Source organism: Panicum virgatum, chromosome 2N (genome assembly GCF_016808335.1).
Source record: "Panicum virgatum strain AP13 chromosome 2N, P.virgatum_v5, whole genome shotgun sequence".
NCBI lineage: Eukaryota > Viridiplantae > Streptophyta > Magnoliopsida > Poales > Poaceae > Panicum > Panicum virgatum.
Genome location: NC_053146.1, coordinates 59,656,514 through 59,672,413, shown reverse-complemented (window position 1 = coordinate 59,672,413; position 15,900 = coordinate 59,656,514).

Below are 15,900 nucleotides of genomic sequence, written 5' to 3'. Positions count from 1 at the left end.
GGCGAGCAGATCTCACCCATTTCCCATGGGCGCCTCGGATCCGCTCCCAGCGGGATACGTGATTTGGTTTGGGAGTCTTGAGTTCAGGGCAACCGGCAACGGTTACCTCATGGAGCTCCTCTCGTCCAGACGCAACCCCAACGCTCCGACTTCACCAGCCCGGCACAACAGGCGCTCGGGCCAGCGCTCACAAAAAGCGCGCATGGAGCGGCGCAGGGCGGCACGCCTCAGCCCCCCCACGTGGGTTGAGGTTGGCATGTCACAGCTCAGCGTCGCGGCCGACGGGGCCACCGCTTCGTCATCACGTGCCCCGGCATCATCTGCGCCGGCACCATCATCGACTGCAGCCCCAGTGCCTCCCAGGGGGGCGCGACTGCGCCGTTGCCCTTTCCCTTCGGGATGCGCAATGCTGCCACCTATACCTCTTCGTCCAGCACCAACCTCACCGAGTATGAGGATCTGTCGGGTCATCACCTCATGTCGATCCGCAACCTCATCGCATCATCTCTTGACGACTCCTACCCGGAGACGGCGAGCTCGATCACCGATGACATCAACTTCTTCATGAACAACTTCACGGCCGAGGAGGCCGAGGACTACTCCGGGATCCGTGACCCCGACGCTTTCCGCTCGTTCTAGCTCGCGGTGGCTTACTGCCTCACCTGCTCCGAGGACTCCAGCGAGGGGGATTACGATACCACTCGGGAGTGCTTCATGGCCGAGCTCGCAGACGGGCAAAACGACAACGCCCCAGGCAATGACGGCAACGGCGGGGCAGACGCATAGGCAAATCAAGAGGTGGTGCCTGTCGCGACCCCTTCTTCTTCGTCAAGCTCGGCGGCGCGGCAGGCACAGCTGGCGCAACTCAAGGAGCTTCAAGCCAAGCTCGACAAGTAGCATCGGCAGACACAGGAGTTGCGCACCGCACTCGAGCAGCAGCACACCGCGCATGGCGCGCGTGCCCAGGCGGTGGGATGTGCTGCCCGGGAGTGGATCCTAGCCGACGACAACATCGACAAACCTCCGAAACTGAAGATGGCCAGCGAGAAACTCATCGTTGCGGCCTACCTACTCCAAGCAATTCCCGAGCCATCTACGACTTCGGGCCGCAACCTGCGCCAAGAGGCACAGGTGCTCATCAAGCAGGCTGCTGTGCAGCAGGCCTAGAGCTCCACGTCTCACATGCACTCGACAGTCCCGTAGACTGGAGGTGCAGCACACCAGGGCCACGAGGCCTCGATGCACTCTCCCCTGGGAGCGAAGGGCAAGGCAGCCGCAGCGGACGGTGCGTAAGCACCCTCGGTGCATGACCACATCGGAAAGACTCCCGCAAGGGAGTGACTCCACAACATGCGCGGACACGCCGGCGACGGCGATGCCCGCAACATCATCAATGGCAGGAAGTACACCCCTCGACGGGGTGGCCGCTTCGACCCCAAACAGGACAGGGGCGAGTCGCCGGAGCCTCCGGGCACCCGTGTGTTCAGCCGGGAGATTCGTACCGTTCCCTTTCCCCCGCGCTTTCGACAGCCTACCACCCTCGTCAAATACTCGGGCGAGACCGACCCCGCGGTCTGGCTCAACTACTACCGCCTAGCATGCCATCTGGGCGGTGCGATGGACGACGTGGTCATCATCCGCAACCTCCCCCTTCTCCTCGCTGACGCCACACGAATGTGGCTCGAGCACTTGCCCGCGGACCAGATCCATGACTGGGCCGATCTAGTCAAGATCTTCGTGGGCAACTTCCAGGGCACTTACGTGCGCCCTGGGAACTCCTGGGACCTCAAAGGGTGTCGGCAGAAGCCCAATGAGTCCCTGTGCGACTACGTGCGTCGCTTCTCCAAGCAATGCACCGAGCTCCCCAGCGTCACCCACGTCGAGGTCATCAACCCCTTCCTCGAAGGCACGACATGCAGGAATCTGGTGCACGAGCTTGCGTGAAGCCGTCCCGCCAGCACCAATGAGCTGTTCGATGCGGCCACAAACTACGCCGTCGGCGAGGAGGCAGTTGGTGCCATTTTTGACGACAAGGCAAACAAGCGCAAGGAAGATGCACCCGCAGAGGGCGGCAGCGCCAAGACCAACGCCCCCGCCAAGAAGCAAAAGCGGGGGGAAGAAAGGAAAGAAGCCGGCCCCACCGAACCAGCGCAGATCGGGACAGGCGGAGGACTCCGACGAGGCCTTCGTTGCTGCCTCGGACCGCAAAGGACCTCGAGGCCCCCCTCAAGGCGGTGGCGACCTGTTCGATGATATGCTCAAGAAGCCGTGCCCTTACCACAGGAGCTCGGTCAACCACACCCTCGAGCAGTGCGAGATGCTCCGGATGTACTACAACCGTGTCGCGCATCGCGACGAGGACAAGAAGAAGGATGCTGGCGACAAAGGTGGAGACGACGAGTTCCCCCCAGTGGAGAACGCCTTCTTCATCTTCGGAGGGCCGACAACGAACATGACCTCTCGGCAGCGCAAGCGCGAGCGCCGGGAAGTCTTCTCCGAAACCAAGGCTACGCCATCCTACCTCGACTGGTCGGAGGACACCATTTCCTTCAGCCACGAGGACCACCCCGACTACGTCCCACACCCGGGACGCTACCCGCATGTTGTCGACCCCATCATCGGCAACACCCGCTTCTCCAAGGTGCTCATGGACGGAGGCAGCAGTCTCAACATCATGTACGCCTACACCTTGGAGCTCATGGGGATCGGACTAGACAAGCTCCGCCCCAGTAAGTTGCCATTCCATGGCGTGGTGCCGGGGAAGCGAGTTCAACCCCTCGGCCAGATCGACCTACCCGTCTGCTTCGGCACGGCAGCCAACTTCCGCAAGGAAGTGCTCACCTTTGAGGTGGTGGGGTTTCGGGGAGCCTACCACACCATCATTGGCCGTCCCTGCTACGCCAAGTTCATGGCCATCCCCAACTACACCTACCTCAAGCTGAAGATGCTGGGTCCAAAGGGTGTCATCATCGTCGGCTCCTCGTTCGAGCACGCCAACGAGTGCGACATCGAGTGCGTCGAGCACGCTGAGGCTCAAGCAGAGGACGAGGCCCTCACAGCCACCCTCGACAAGATGGCAAGCGAGGTCTTAGACTCCATGCACCGGCACGCGGGCAACTTCAAACCCGCAGAGGGTATCAAGAAGGTGCCCCTCAACCCGAATCACCCCGACGGCAAGGCGTTGCAGGTCAGCGTCACCCTCAATGGCAAATAGGAAGTGGTGCTCGTCGAATTTCTCCACGCCAATGCAGACATCTTTGTGTGGATCCCCTTGGACATGCCTGGCATACCGAGGGAGGTCGCCGAGCACTGCCTTGACATCTGACCCAACTCCAAGCCGGTGAAGCAGCGCCTACGACGCTTCGACGAGCTCAAGTGCCGGGCGATCGGCGAGGAGCTGCAGAAACTTGTGGAGGCCGGATTCATCAAGGAGGTATTCCATCCCGAGTAACTAGCTAATTCTGTATTAGTAAAGAAAAAGAATAGAAATTGGAGGATGTGCGTAGACTACACTAGTTTAAACAAAAGCATGTCCGAAGGTTCCCTTTCCTTTGCCGCGTATTGATCAAATCGTTGATTCAACTGCAGGATGTGAACTTTTATCCTTTCTTGATGCTTATTATGGTTACCACCAAATCAAGATGAAAGAGTCTGACCAGCTCGCGACCTCTTTTATCACACCTTTCGGCATGTACTGCTACGTCACGATGCCTTTTGGCCTCAGAAACACCGGAGCTACATATCAGCGGTGTATGCTCCACGTATACGGGGACCATCTCGGGTGGAATGTAGAGGCATATGTTGACGACATCATCGTAAAATCTAGGAAGGTGGACGACCTGGTTGCCGATCTTAGGATCGCGTTCGATTGCCTAAGGGCTAAGGGGGTAAAACTCAACCCCGAGAAGTGTGTGTTCGGAGTCCTTCAAGGCATGCTTCTGGGCTTCATTGTCTCTCAGCGGGGCATTGAACCAAACCCTAAGAAAGTCTCGGCCATCACTCGGATGGGACTGATCCGGGACCTAAAGGGTGTACAGAGGGTCATGGGATGCCTAGCGTCCCTCGGCCGGTTCATCTCGCGCCTCGGCGAGAAAGGCTTGCCTCTGTATCGGCTCCTAAGGAAGTCCGAATGCTTCACGTGGACCCCTGAGGCTCAAGAAGCCCTCGACAGGCTGAAGACATCACTCACTCATGCCCCCATTCTCACACCACCCATAGACAGTGAGCCACTCTATCTATACGTAGCTGCGACGACCCAAGTGGTCAGCGCAGTGATCGTTGTCAAAAGACAAGAGGAGGGCCGTACTCTGCCTGAACAACAGCCGGTGTACTATATCAGCGAAGTGTTGTCTGAAATCAAGACACACTATCCGCGGATCCAGAAGCTGCTATACGCGGTGGTCTTGGATCGGCGCAAGCTGCGCCACTACTTCGAGGCCCATCCCGTCACCGTGGTCTCGTCTTTCCCTCTGGGAGAGATAGTCCGCAACAGGGAAGCCGAGGGTAGAATTGCCAAGTGGTCCGTGGAGCTAATGGGAGAAACTCTCACCTACGCCTCTCGCAAGGCGGTCAAGTCCCAAATCTTGGCCGACTTCGTCGCTGAGTGGACGGACACTCAGCTGCCCCCGCCGCAAATCCAAGATGAATGCTGGACCATGTACTTCGACGAGTCGGTGATGAAAACCGGCGCCGGTGCCGGCCTCCTCTTCATCCCACCCCTCGGAGAACACATGCGCTACATAATACGCCTACACTTCCCTGCGTCCAACAACATGGCGGAGTACGAGGCCCTCCTCAGTGGCCTCCGCATCGCCATCGAGCTCGGCATCAAGCGCCTCGACGTACGCGGTAATTCTCAGCTCGTCATCGACCAAGTGATGAAGGAGTCTAGCTGTCATGAGGACAAGTACTGCAATGCAGTACGCCGCCTCGAAGACAAGTTCGACGGCCTAGAACTCAACCACGTCCCGCGCAAGTACAACTAGGATGCCGACGAATTAGCCAAGATCGCGTCGGGGCGGACCACCATCCCCCCGAACATCTTTGCTCGCGACATCACCAAGCCCTCCATTGATTTCAAGAATCCAGCGGATTCGGGCCCCTCGAACACCGAGCCCCCTGGGGGGAACCCCTCGGCGGATGAGGCCGAGCCCATGGACACTGACTTCGAAACCTCCTCCATGGATGAGGCCGAAGCAATGGAGATAGACGAGGCCCCGCTTGGCGCACCTAGTACCTCGACTGGATGATCCGAGGGATCCAACCCTCGGACCGCGCTCAGGCGCGGCGCCTCGCTAGGCGGGCCAAGTCTTTCATCATGATCGACAGAGAGCTGTACAAATGCAATCCCTCGGGCATCTTGCAACGTTGCATCCCGATTCCCAAGGGCAAGAAGCTGATCCGTGACATCCATGCTGGCATCTGCGGTCACCACGCCGCGCCGCGCACCCTCGTGGGTAACGCATTTCGACAAGGCTTTTACTGGCCCTCCACAGTCGTCGACGCCACAGACGTCGTGCGGACCTGCGAGGGTTGCCAGTTCTACGCTCGAAAGACGCACCTCCCGGCCCACGCTCTACAGACCATCCCCATCACGTGGCCATTTGCAGTGTGGGGACTCGACCTCATTGGCCCACTGCAGAAGGCGCTGAGGGGCTACACCCACTTGTTGGTGGGAATCGACAAATTCTCCAAGTGGATCGAGGCTCGACCCATCGGCAGGATTAGATCCGAGCAAGCTGTTCTATTCTTTACTGACATTGTCTTCAGGTTCGGGGTCCCGAATTCGATCATCACCGACAACGGCACCCAGTTCACGGGCAAGAAATTCTTGGCGTTCTGCGACAGCTACCACATACGCGTGGACTGGTCGGCTGTGGCGCACCCACAGACGAATGGGCAAGTGGAACGTGCCAAGGCATGATCCTTCAAGGCCTCAAGCCAAGGATCTTCAACAAGCTGAACAAGTTTGGCCGGAGGTGGCTCACAGAGCTGCCCTCGGTTATCTGGAGCCTGAGGACGACACCAAGCAGAGCCACGGGCTTCACCCCATTCTTCCTCGTCTATGGCGCCGAGGCCATGCTCCCCACGGACTTGGAGTACGGGTCACCGAGGCTCAAGGCTTATCAAGAACAGCAGAACCAGCAAGCCCGCAAGGACTCGCTGGATCAAGTGGACGAGGCTCGAGACGTGGCACTCCTATACTCTGCGTGTTATCAGCAGTCCCTGCGAAGATATCAAGCGCAGAGGGTTCGACGCCGAGACCTCAACAAGGGCGGCCTGGTGCTGAGGCTTCGACAGGACAACAGGGGACGCCACAAGCTCTCATCACCATGGGAAGGCCCATATATCATCGCCTAGGTGCTCAAGCCCGGCACGTACAAGCTGGCGAATGAAAACGGCGAAGTCTTCACTAATGCTTGGAACATACAGCAGCTACGTCGCTTCTATCCTTAGAATTCCAAGCTATTTTTACATCGTTTGTACTCGAATTTACGATTTCCCGAAACAATAAAGGAGTATGATTTACTTATTTATTTTTTTGGGAACCTTCCGGACCCTCGGGGGCTCGGATGCGTACGAACACTGAGGTACGCCTGGCTTTACCCTCGGCAAAGCCAAGCCTCCCTCAGGGGCTACTACGGGGGGGACCCCCGAACGTCCCCAAAAATCGCCAACATTTTTTCGAAAAATTTCCGTTTCTAAGTTTCTCGTACACTTGGAAAAACGGACGCGAGGCATAAGCAACTACGGTACGGGGCCGGCCGAGTCGCGGGACCTCCTACGCCTCCGGGATATGGCATCCCCCTCACCACCCTACGCCTAAGTCGCTTATGAACACGAAATTCCTCGTAGAAGTTTATCTAGGTCGCATACGAGAACACAGAAATAGAGTAAAGAAAACGAGGGATCGAATGGATAAGGTCTCGAGGGGCCACACTGTCAATTTACAATAACAGATTCCTTAATCCAAAAGTACTATTACGATAAAGTACTAACTTATTACACGGGCTCCGAGGCCCAGACTTCCTACAGGTTATCATTCCCCCCTTGTGGGTCTTCAACAGCATCAAATTTGGCTATGGGGGGATCTTGGCTTCAAGCTTCCCGGCCAGAACGGTGGCGTCGGCGTCGTCCAAGATGGCCGACGCAGTGTTCGGGCTGGCATCGTTTGGGACCACATACCCTGATGACACTCTCTGGAGGTCCATGATGTAGTGCATCGAGGCCACGGCGAGGGCTCGCAGGACACCGAGGTGGAAGGTGCTCTTGGCGTGCTCGGCGATCCGGCCACCTAGCGCTCGCAGGTGGCTAATCCCCGAGCTACCAGGCACGGCGCCGTCCCCCTCGAGCTCCTGGCACACGCTCACAGCAGTCCGCTCCAGGTCAACATATTCAGCCTGCGCCGCCATGAGCGCGGTGTTGACAGCCTCCTTCGCCGCAGCTTCGTCCGCCACTTTCTGCCTTTGCTCTGATCAGAGGAACCAAGATAAGCTGCGATAAATTAGAATCAAAACAACAGCGAAATCTCGAGTACTTACCCGCGATTGACCTTTGCGCCTCCTCCTGCTGGGTCCGTGCGGCGTCCTGGTGCGCGGACATGGAGTCCTCCTCCTTGAGGGTGGTCTCGGTGTTACGCACTGCCGTTTCCTTCTCCTCGAGGGCTTCGCTCTTCTCCTCGAGGGTCCCGGTCAGCATAGCGATGGTCGCCTACTCGCGCTGAAGCTCGGCCTCCTTCTGCTCGAGCGCCGTCCTAGCTCGCCGCAGCTCGGCAGTCTGCGCCTCGAATTCTTGGGCCTTTTGCTCCATCGTGGCCCTCTGGGCATCGCGCTCGCTGACAGTCTGCGCCAGCTCCTCCTCTAGCATGCGCCGGCGCGCTCCCAGACTGGTCAACTGGGTGTTGGCGTCGATATTCTGGAGCACCAAATCGGCGTTGTACTGCCCAAGCCAGCGCATTTGGGAGTACAGCCGGGTCAGCTCGGCGCGCTTTTTGCGCGAAATGTCCTTCAGCCACTGCAAGTGGAAGAGCGTGAGAAAAGTATACGAAAACAAAACCGAGCACGAGCAATTCCAGGGGAAAGCCGCTTACGTTGCTGATCCGGAAATCCATCGTTCTATGGAGCTCCAAGGCGCGGTCGAGGTGCTCCTGAATCTGGGAGCCGACCTCGAACTGCGCCTTCCAGATGGCTTCCTCCTCTTGCTCGGCACAGAGAAATTCCAAGGGGACCCCAGATTGGATAATCGCCCCATGACGGGGCCCCTCGGACGTCCCCGCGCTAAGTACCTCCTCGGAGGCTGACGCGAACTCGGCAATCCGGTCGGCGGCGCTGGCCGCAGCAGCAGGATTGATGTCCCTCGAGTCCCCGAACTCATTGCTGCTCTCCGGCAGCTGCACCACCAGCACCACATTCTCCGGCGCCGTTTGCGTCATCACCGCTGCAATAGTACCCTCGTCCCCGGCCCTTGCTGGTACCGGGATGCAGGTTTCCTCCATAGCCGGCGCCCTTGACGCCGACTCCTCCTCCGTGACACCCTCGACCCCAGCCCTCGGGGGCTCGAGGACGAGGGTCTCCACCTCTCTTTGGCTAGCTCTCTTCTCCTGCAACCAGCTGGGCGACCCTATCTGCGTCGCCCCGACCGGCCTCGATTTTGACGTCTGGCCGGGTGGCGTCATTTGCGCCGCCCCAGCCGATCTCCCCCTCGGCATCAGCCTGAGCCGCTGTCACAACGCCGCTCTGGCCGGCGTCACCCCCACTCTCCGGCGCTCGAACCTGTTGGGCCTTCTGAGCCCCTTCGGCCATCGCCTCTTGGAGCTTCGCGGCCTCTGCCACTATGTCCACCACGGGCAGGGGCTGCGGCGCCGAGTGCGGCGTTGCGCGCACCCCGGTCCTGAGGGCCTTGGTCGGCGCAAGCTGGGCCGCATCCCTGGCGATAGCCCCGGAGCTGGGTAGTCGGAGAAGAAATGCTGGAGTCAGCAGGATTGAGGGGGTCGAGTAAATGAATACGAAGGATAAAATTAAGATCACTTACCCCGACCGGGCACTCATGCTGCGCTTGCCCGAGCCGCTCCTCAGGGCCCGCGGCACGCTGACACCTCCCGATGACTGGCCCGAGGGCGCCACCCTCGGGTCGGCCTAGCGCCTCGAGGTCGTCTGCGTAGGCGTCTCCGCACTCGCGCGGACCCTCTGCCCGTCGCCAGCGGGGGCGACCTCTGCTCCGTCACGGGGAACTCCGCCACTGCGTTCTTCGCCCTCCGGGCAGCAACGTCACGGGGGAGCAGCACGTACGACGTCCTCGAGCCTGAGCTCGGGGCCTCGGAGGTGAGCTCGAAAATTGGCAGGCTCCTCTCAGTGAGAGGAATCACCCTTTGCCGATGAAAGTTTGCGATAACGGCCGCCGCCGTCAACCCCTTCCTCGCCAGATGCCGTAACGCGTCGGTGAGCACCCCGAGTCTGTCCTGATGCGGAGGGGGCGATACCCCCCAGTCCCACTTCTCCAGCCTCTCCCGGAACACCTTGTTGGTGAAGACCAGGAGCCGGTTGCCGAAGTTGCGCAGGTAAAACCACCCTCGAGTCCACCCGGCGTTGTTCGTCGTCATCCTGTTGGGGATGTACAAACTCTTCCGGGATGGGCGCAAGTAGAGCATCATACCGCCGGCATGGGCGAACCTCTTTGGCCGGCCCCACACGTTCTCGATGTAGAGCTCGCCGCGAAACAAATAGATCCATAGATCCCAGTGCGCATCGATCCCCAAATACCCCTCGCAGATGGTGACGAAGACCGCCGCCAGCGAGATGGAGTTGGGGCTGAAATTGTGCAGCTCCACTCCGTAGTATTCGCACAGCGCCCGCATAAAACTGCCGATGGGGACACCGAATCCCCGCTCGTGGAGCCGCACGAGGCTTACGACATAGCCCTCGGGGGGATTCGGCTCGTTCTCCTCCGGTCGCGGGGGAATCCAGGCCGCTCTGAGTTGATGTTCACCGGCAGCAGCCTGTCGGCGACCAGCTGCTCCAAGACCGCCGCGGTGGCAGTGGACTTCCCCCACGACAACAGCTCTTGGACATCCGACATCGCTTCGAACCGCCGGGGAATGCGGGGAAGCAAGCTCTACGGTGGCTAAGGTGCGCTCTTGCTCTCTCCTTCTTCCTCCTCTCGCTCTCGGCTCTGGGCTCAGGATGCAGGGGAGGCGGAGAAAGCAGGGGAGGCGAAGGCAAAGTGACCAGGTGAGCCCAAACAATCCCCCCTTCCTCTCTTTTATTCATAAAAAATAGGCGGATTCGCCGCCGTGGCCCGAATCCCCCGCATTGAATGCGGTAGATTCCACTGTCGCCGATGGCTGGGCCCCACGACCGCGGAGTCCCCCACGTGCGCACTTGGCAATAATTACAGTGCGGTAACCGACGGGCACGGAGCGACTGTCGCGCTGTTCCATCCGTTAGCCACCGCCCACGTCTCTTCACCTACCCGAGGCAGACACCTGAAAAGGCGCACCTGCACTGCACCGCACGTACCAGGCCACGTCGCCCACGACCGACGGAAGACCCGCGCGCACGACCCGCGACTTCGCGCCGTTTACAAACCGTGACGGAATATTCCCTTCAGGGGCTCTTCACCCTCGAAAGAACCTTATTCTGAGGTCTTACTGATTAGGGGTTCAAAGCCTGGCCCGTCCAGGGTTCGATAGGTGCTCTAGATCACCAGAGTCAGGGACTGCATGGATGTGCCATACAAGCTGCCCTCAAATGCGGAGTTCGAGACATCCTACGCAGTGTTCAAGGCCGGTCGAGGGTGCCTAGCAGGGGGATCCCATCGAGGGAGAGGATTGAGTCCTCGGACCCTATCGAATGGGTCCGAGCCCCGCCTAGCGAACCTTTGCGAGCGCTTTATGTGACGTGTCCATGGACCACGAGCCGACCCTTATCGAATGGGGCACGGACGTCCACTTGAACCACCCGATAACAGCTCACTGAAGCAGCCATAGCTCGCGGCCCGGGCATGGGTAGCATGGTGCGCTTCACCCCTCCTCCCTGCGGAAGGGTGACGAGGGTTGTAATAAAAGTCGAGGGTCCCCTGAACGCCTTCACATGGGCCAGGGCTCGGGGGCTCCTCGCACACCGCGGCTCAGGCCGCACCCTCGAATGGATCGACAACCGTTGATTGTGAAGCTTCACGTGTTTGGCCAAAACCCTCACTCTCAACACGCGCCCGCTACATGGTTCAACATGACCCAAAGTCGCTGCGCCAGCATGAAAAACGCCGAGGCCGGCTGAAAGGAACGCCGAAGCCGGCTGAAAAGGAAGTTGAGCAGCCTCCCAGTAAAGCAACCAAGCGGGGCGACGTTTATAGCCCTTGAACGAGTGCAAACACTCCTCCAAGGCCCCGGGGGCTACACCCGCGGGTGCGCTGATGCGCCCCCACGGAGGAAACTTCACACATTCGAGGATCAGAACCCTCTGCAGGTCAGCTCGAACGCCCTCAGCAGCACAACGGTGACATGCCCAGCGGCGGCACCATGGTGCACCAGGCGACTATGATCTGCATAGGCAACTCGGAGTGGCCACCTCATTGCTTGTCCAGCGACAAACCCCGATCCTGGATTGGACTCCTCCAACAATGCTCCCCGGAGCACCGTTGTGCCCCTGCCGGGCAAGCCAAGGCTACCGCGGTCAGTACCCGAGTCACACCCTCGAAGGGCTAAGCCTCTGCAGGGTCGATGCTCACCTTTACACCCTCGGTCATCCTCTCCGCGAGGAAGAAGGAGACTTCATTTCTCTTTGCAAATGAAGATTACAAAGGGTTACCAGCTCGAAGCCGTTGAGAAGTACAAACGCATTGCCACATACGTGGCAATTTTCCTTGTCTTGGGGAGGTGTGAGTGCCGATGAAAAGCACTGAGTCCTTGGCCGACATTACGACCACGCTGCTCGAGATTGCGAGGAACAGCCCCCAGACCGCATGGGTCCGGCGGGATGCCCTTCTCGCTAGCTTTCTTCTAGCGTCTCCTCCACCGAAGACCCTGCGGGGGGGGCAAGCTGGCGGACAACACCCTCTGCACCATTTCCCTGAGAGCGACATTGTCGCCAAGAGGGACGATGCGAAGAACGGCCACCAAACCGGGTGCCGACGCCATGGTCAAGCGTCTCAACGCCTCTTCAGGCTAAGGGACATCGCAGAAGCAGGACCCCACATGCCCAATGCTCTTCTGGTAATCCCACTGAAGCTGAGGGACGGTAAGCACGCCCTCTCCAGCTTTCCCCCGCTGCTCGCAAGAATTTTCTAGCCTCAAAGCCTAAAGAAGCCAGACCACCCCGTCTGGGGGCCGGCCATGAAAGGCAAAGGAAAACATTAATAAACTTAGGCGAATCTAGAAGTAAGGGCAGGGAAGTTGGAGAGGAAAGGGAGTCCCACAACCCCTATTTATAGCTGCGTCGAGCGCCAAGCTTCAAGCCTATCGCAGGGGGAAGGCTTGAACCGCCTGTGACAGCGCGGCACCCCACGAGCGAAAGATGCCCTTGGTTACCGTGCCGAGACGTGACTGGACAAAGCAAAGCCGAGCCCCTGGACGCTGAGCGGCGCAGCATCGGCACTGGCCGACCGCCCTCGAACGACACGTCGCAAGGCAACTAGGGAAAGCAGGGCTGAGACCCTGCACGCGGTACAGCGCGGCATTAGCACCGGCTGCAGAGTAGCAGGCGCCATCATGACCCTGGCCCGCTCAGCACGCTGACGCGTCTCGTCACCAAAACAAACAAGAAAGGGCACACGGCTCAGAGTACTTTTTCTGCAGACGCACTACCCCGACCGGCGAGTTGTCACGTCCACCAGGCAAGCACCCGGACGCGCCCGGCGGGAACGCAACACTGATCGATCACATCAAGGGATAAAATTGCCAAATACCCTTTGGCCGAATCCCCTGACTCGACCAAAGGCTCGAGGGCTACTGTCGGGTACTATGATTAGGGGCACCCTAACCAAGACACTAAAATCGCTCTAAAAGCGCAAACACATGTTAGGTAACTGGGCCCACGAAGGCCTACAGCCTCCTTCCAATCTGGAAGAAAGGAAAGGATTCAAAGAAGTCCAATACGTGGCCCACATACACAGTACGGCCCATTCAAGCCCCCCTCGGACCCGCGGGGTGATCTCCGCCTCGCTCGAGGGCTCCCCGCCGAGACCCTAGACCGCGCCCCGCGCCTCCGCCTCGCTTGAGGGTAGCAAACCTACCCTCGGGGGAGCGGATCATCTCCGCCTCGCTCGAGGCCACCCCTCGACGGAAAGGATGAACGGCCCTTCTGCTCACCCCCCGCCGTACGGAGGCATTAAACGCCAACAACTTCTCCAATAGCTCCCGGGTCAGACGGCGTCAGGCCGCCATTCCTCACAGTGGCAGTGGCCGGAGTCCCGTCCGCCAACTCCGGTCACTGCTCCACCATCCCGGACGCTGTGGCGATACTGTGGGAACCTACGACGCAGTGCAAGACGTGCTCAGGCACTGCTCCAGCCACTGTACTGCCAACTCCCCATACCTCCTTCAAGCTTTCCCCTCCGCGGAGCCCTCGAACGGCATGGGCACGACCCTCGGAAGCGGCCCCGACCTTGACCAGGACATGGCTCTGGCCTGTAGGACCCTCGGAACATCACCACGACACGCCTGGAGGACGGTACCCCCTATAGCAACGACCACGCCGCCCGCTGGAGCTACAAGGACGTTGGCGCAATCTCCGCAAGGCCAAGGACGACACCCAGGACGATTGCCACGCCAGGCGCCATACCCCACGGTGTACTTTCTATAGTTCTCGATCACTGTACCCCCGCGATTCGAGGAGAAGACGACGACTTCCACGATCCCCTGTGCATGTACACCGCCCTTCCTTGTGTCTATAAAAGGAGGAGGCGGGCTTTATCTTGGGGGATGGATCCAAGCTGCACAACACCTAGCACCACTCACAGAGCACACACGCTCTTCTGAGTCCCAATATTGGCACTCGCCTCAATCAACTCCTCCTCTAGCAGAGACCTGGGAGCTTCCCTCCCTCTCTCGCCTCGCTTGTACCCCATACTACAAGCACTCCCGGTGCAAGACAGTACAGTGCTCTCGCACACCCTTTTGCTGGACGTACGGCCCTGCGGCCGGAACCAGGATAAACCCGTGCGTTACTGTGTTGCCTCTTGCATCAACCATCTGGGACGAGGAACACGCAGCATCATCACTAGTTGGGTCCGGACCGCCGGATCAGGACACCGACAGTATTAAAAATTCAAAAATTTGCATGTCGTTGTATTCTTACTTAAAGATTATACTATTTTTTTTACTATACATCATCATGTTCATTATCGTAAATTATGTCTTATTGTTGGTTAAAACAATTCAAATATGATCTATCTATAATAACAATTTGATTTGTTGAGCTTTAATAATATTATGCATATAATTATTTTTATTTTTATTTTATTTTGATTGATTGTTGTTAGCTTCAGTTTTTATTAATAGTATATATTTGTAACTGATACATAGCTAAATGATATTTTATATTTAATTTTTCATAATGGCATTGGTGGGTAATTTTTATTTAGGTACAGGGGTATTTTAGACTAATTTTTATTATAATGGCAGTGGTGGGTAATTTTTATTTTTCTATTTTTTTCCGATTAACGTGAGAATTTCTAAGCTTTGACAATGAACATGGAGGCTCTGTTTGTTGATCAAATAATAAAATAATAGATAGATTGTGTGGTAGGCATGCCCAACCCGTCAGGCCAGCGACTTTGTTGGACAAAAACTCGCATGAGGCCATAAGCCATAGTAAGAGAACTTGAAAAAAAAAGAAAAATAAATAAGAGAAAAACCTGCCCTGCACTACCGGTGCATCATCCCCAGGGCTATATTACACAGCAATCTATATATGGGCTCTTTGGGCCGAACAATCTAAATACATGGGCTCATATAGTTGAGCTGGGTACGATCACATGTTTAACAACACCGATACTCCTTAAAAAACACTGACACTGCCACACTGTTCGTTCGAGCATGATGACTCGATGGCGCTCAAACTCGTTGTGAACTGTGTGCACGGTGTTCCGTTCGGCACTCCGCGGCCGGGAGGGGACGATACATCTTCCTCTTGTGAAACGAGCCACGGCGCTTGGGAAGTGCACCCATTCACTATCATCCGCGCGCGCGCGCCTGTTGCCATCTCCAATGTAGGAGTAGTGAGCATTGATGAATGGCTTGGATCAGCGTATATATATGGGATATACTCCCTCCTTCCCCGTTTATAAGGCGTACACGCATATCAAGATTCAAACTTTTCTATCTTTGACCAATAATTTGACTATTAATTTTTTATTTTTATAATGTTAACTTTATATGGTTAGATTCATCATCAAATATGCTTTACCATGATTATAAGTTTATAACCATAAATGATATAACATTTGAGAAATGAATGGTCAAAGTGTTATTTGGAAGACCGTGCCATGTTCTAGTATGCCTTATAAACGTGGAAGGAGGGAGTAGCAGCTTGCTCTCCAGTGCTACGGTAAACTCCATAGACAACGAAGCAGAGAGTATCCTGCCGGTTGGTCCACTGTAAGGAACATGACACTATTTATGTCATTTCGAGTGATTTTGGTGATCGAATGACAACATAATCAATGGGACTAATGGTATTGTTAAGTGAACATTTCTAGATCCCAGGGATGAAGTAAAAAGGCCATGCAAAACAAAACACGAAGAAAGAACTCAAAGAAACACTGAATTGGACGAGTTCTGTAGAAATCAGTAGCACCGGTTGAACCGACGCCTAAGCATCAGTACATCCGATAGTTGTCGGAAGATCCGATGCCCTGGTGTTTGTAAGACACCGGTTGATCCGATGGCATCACAACAGGCGTCGG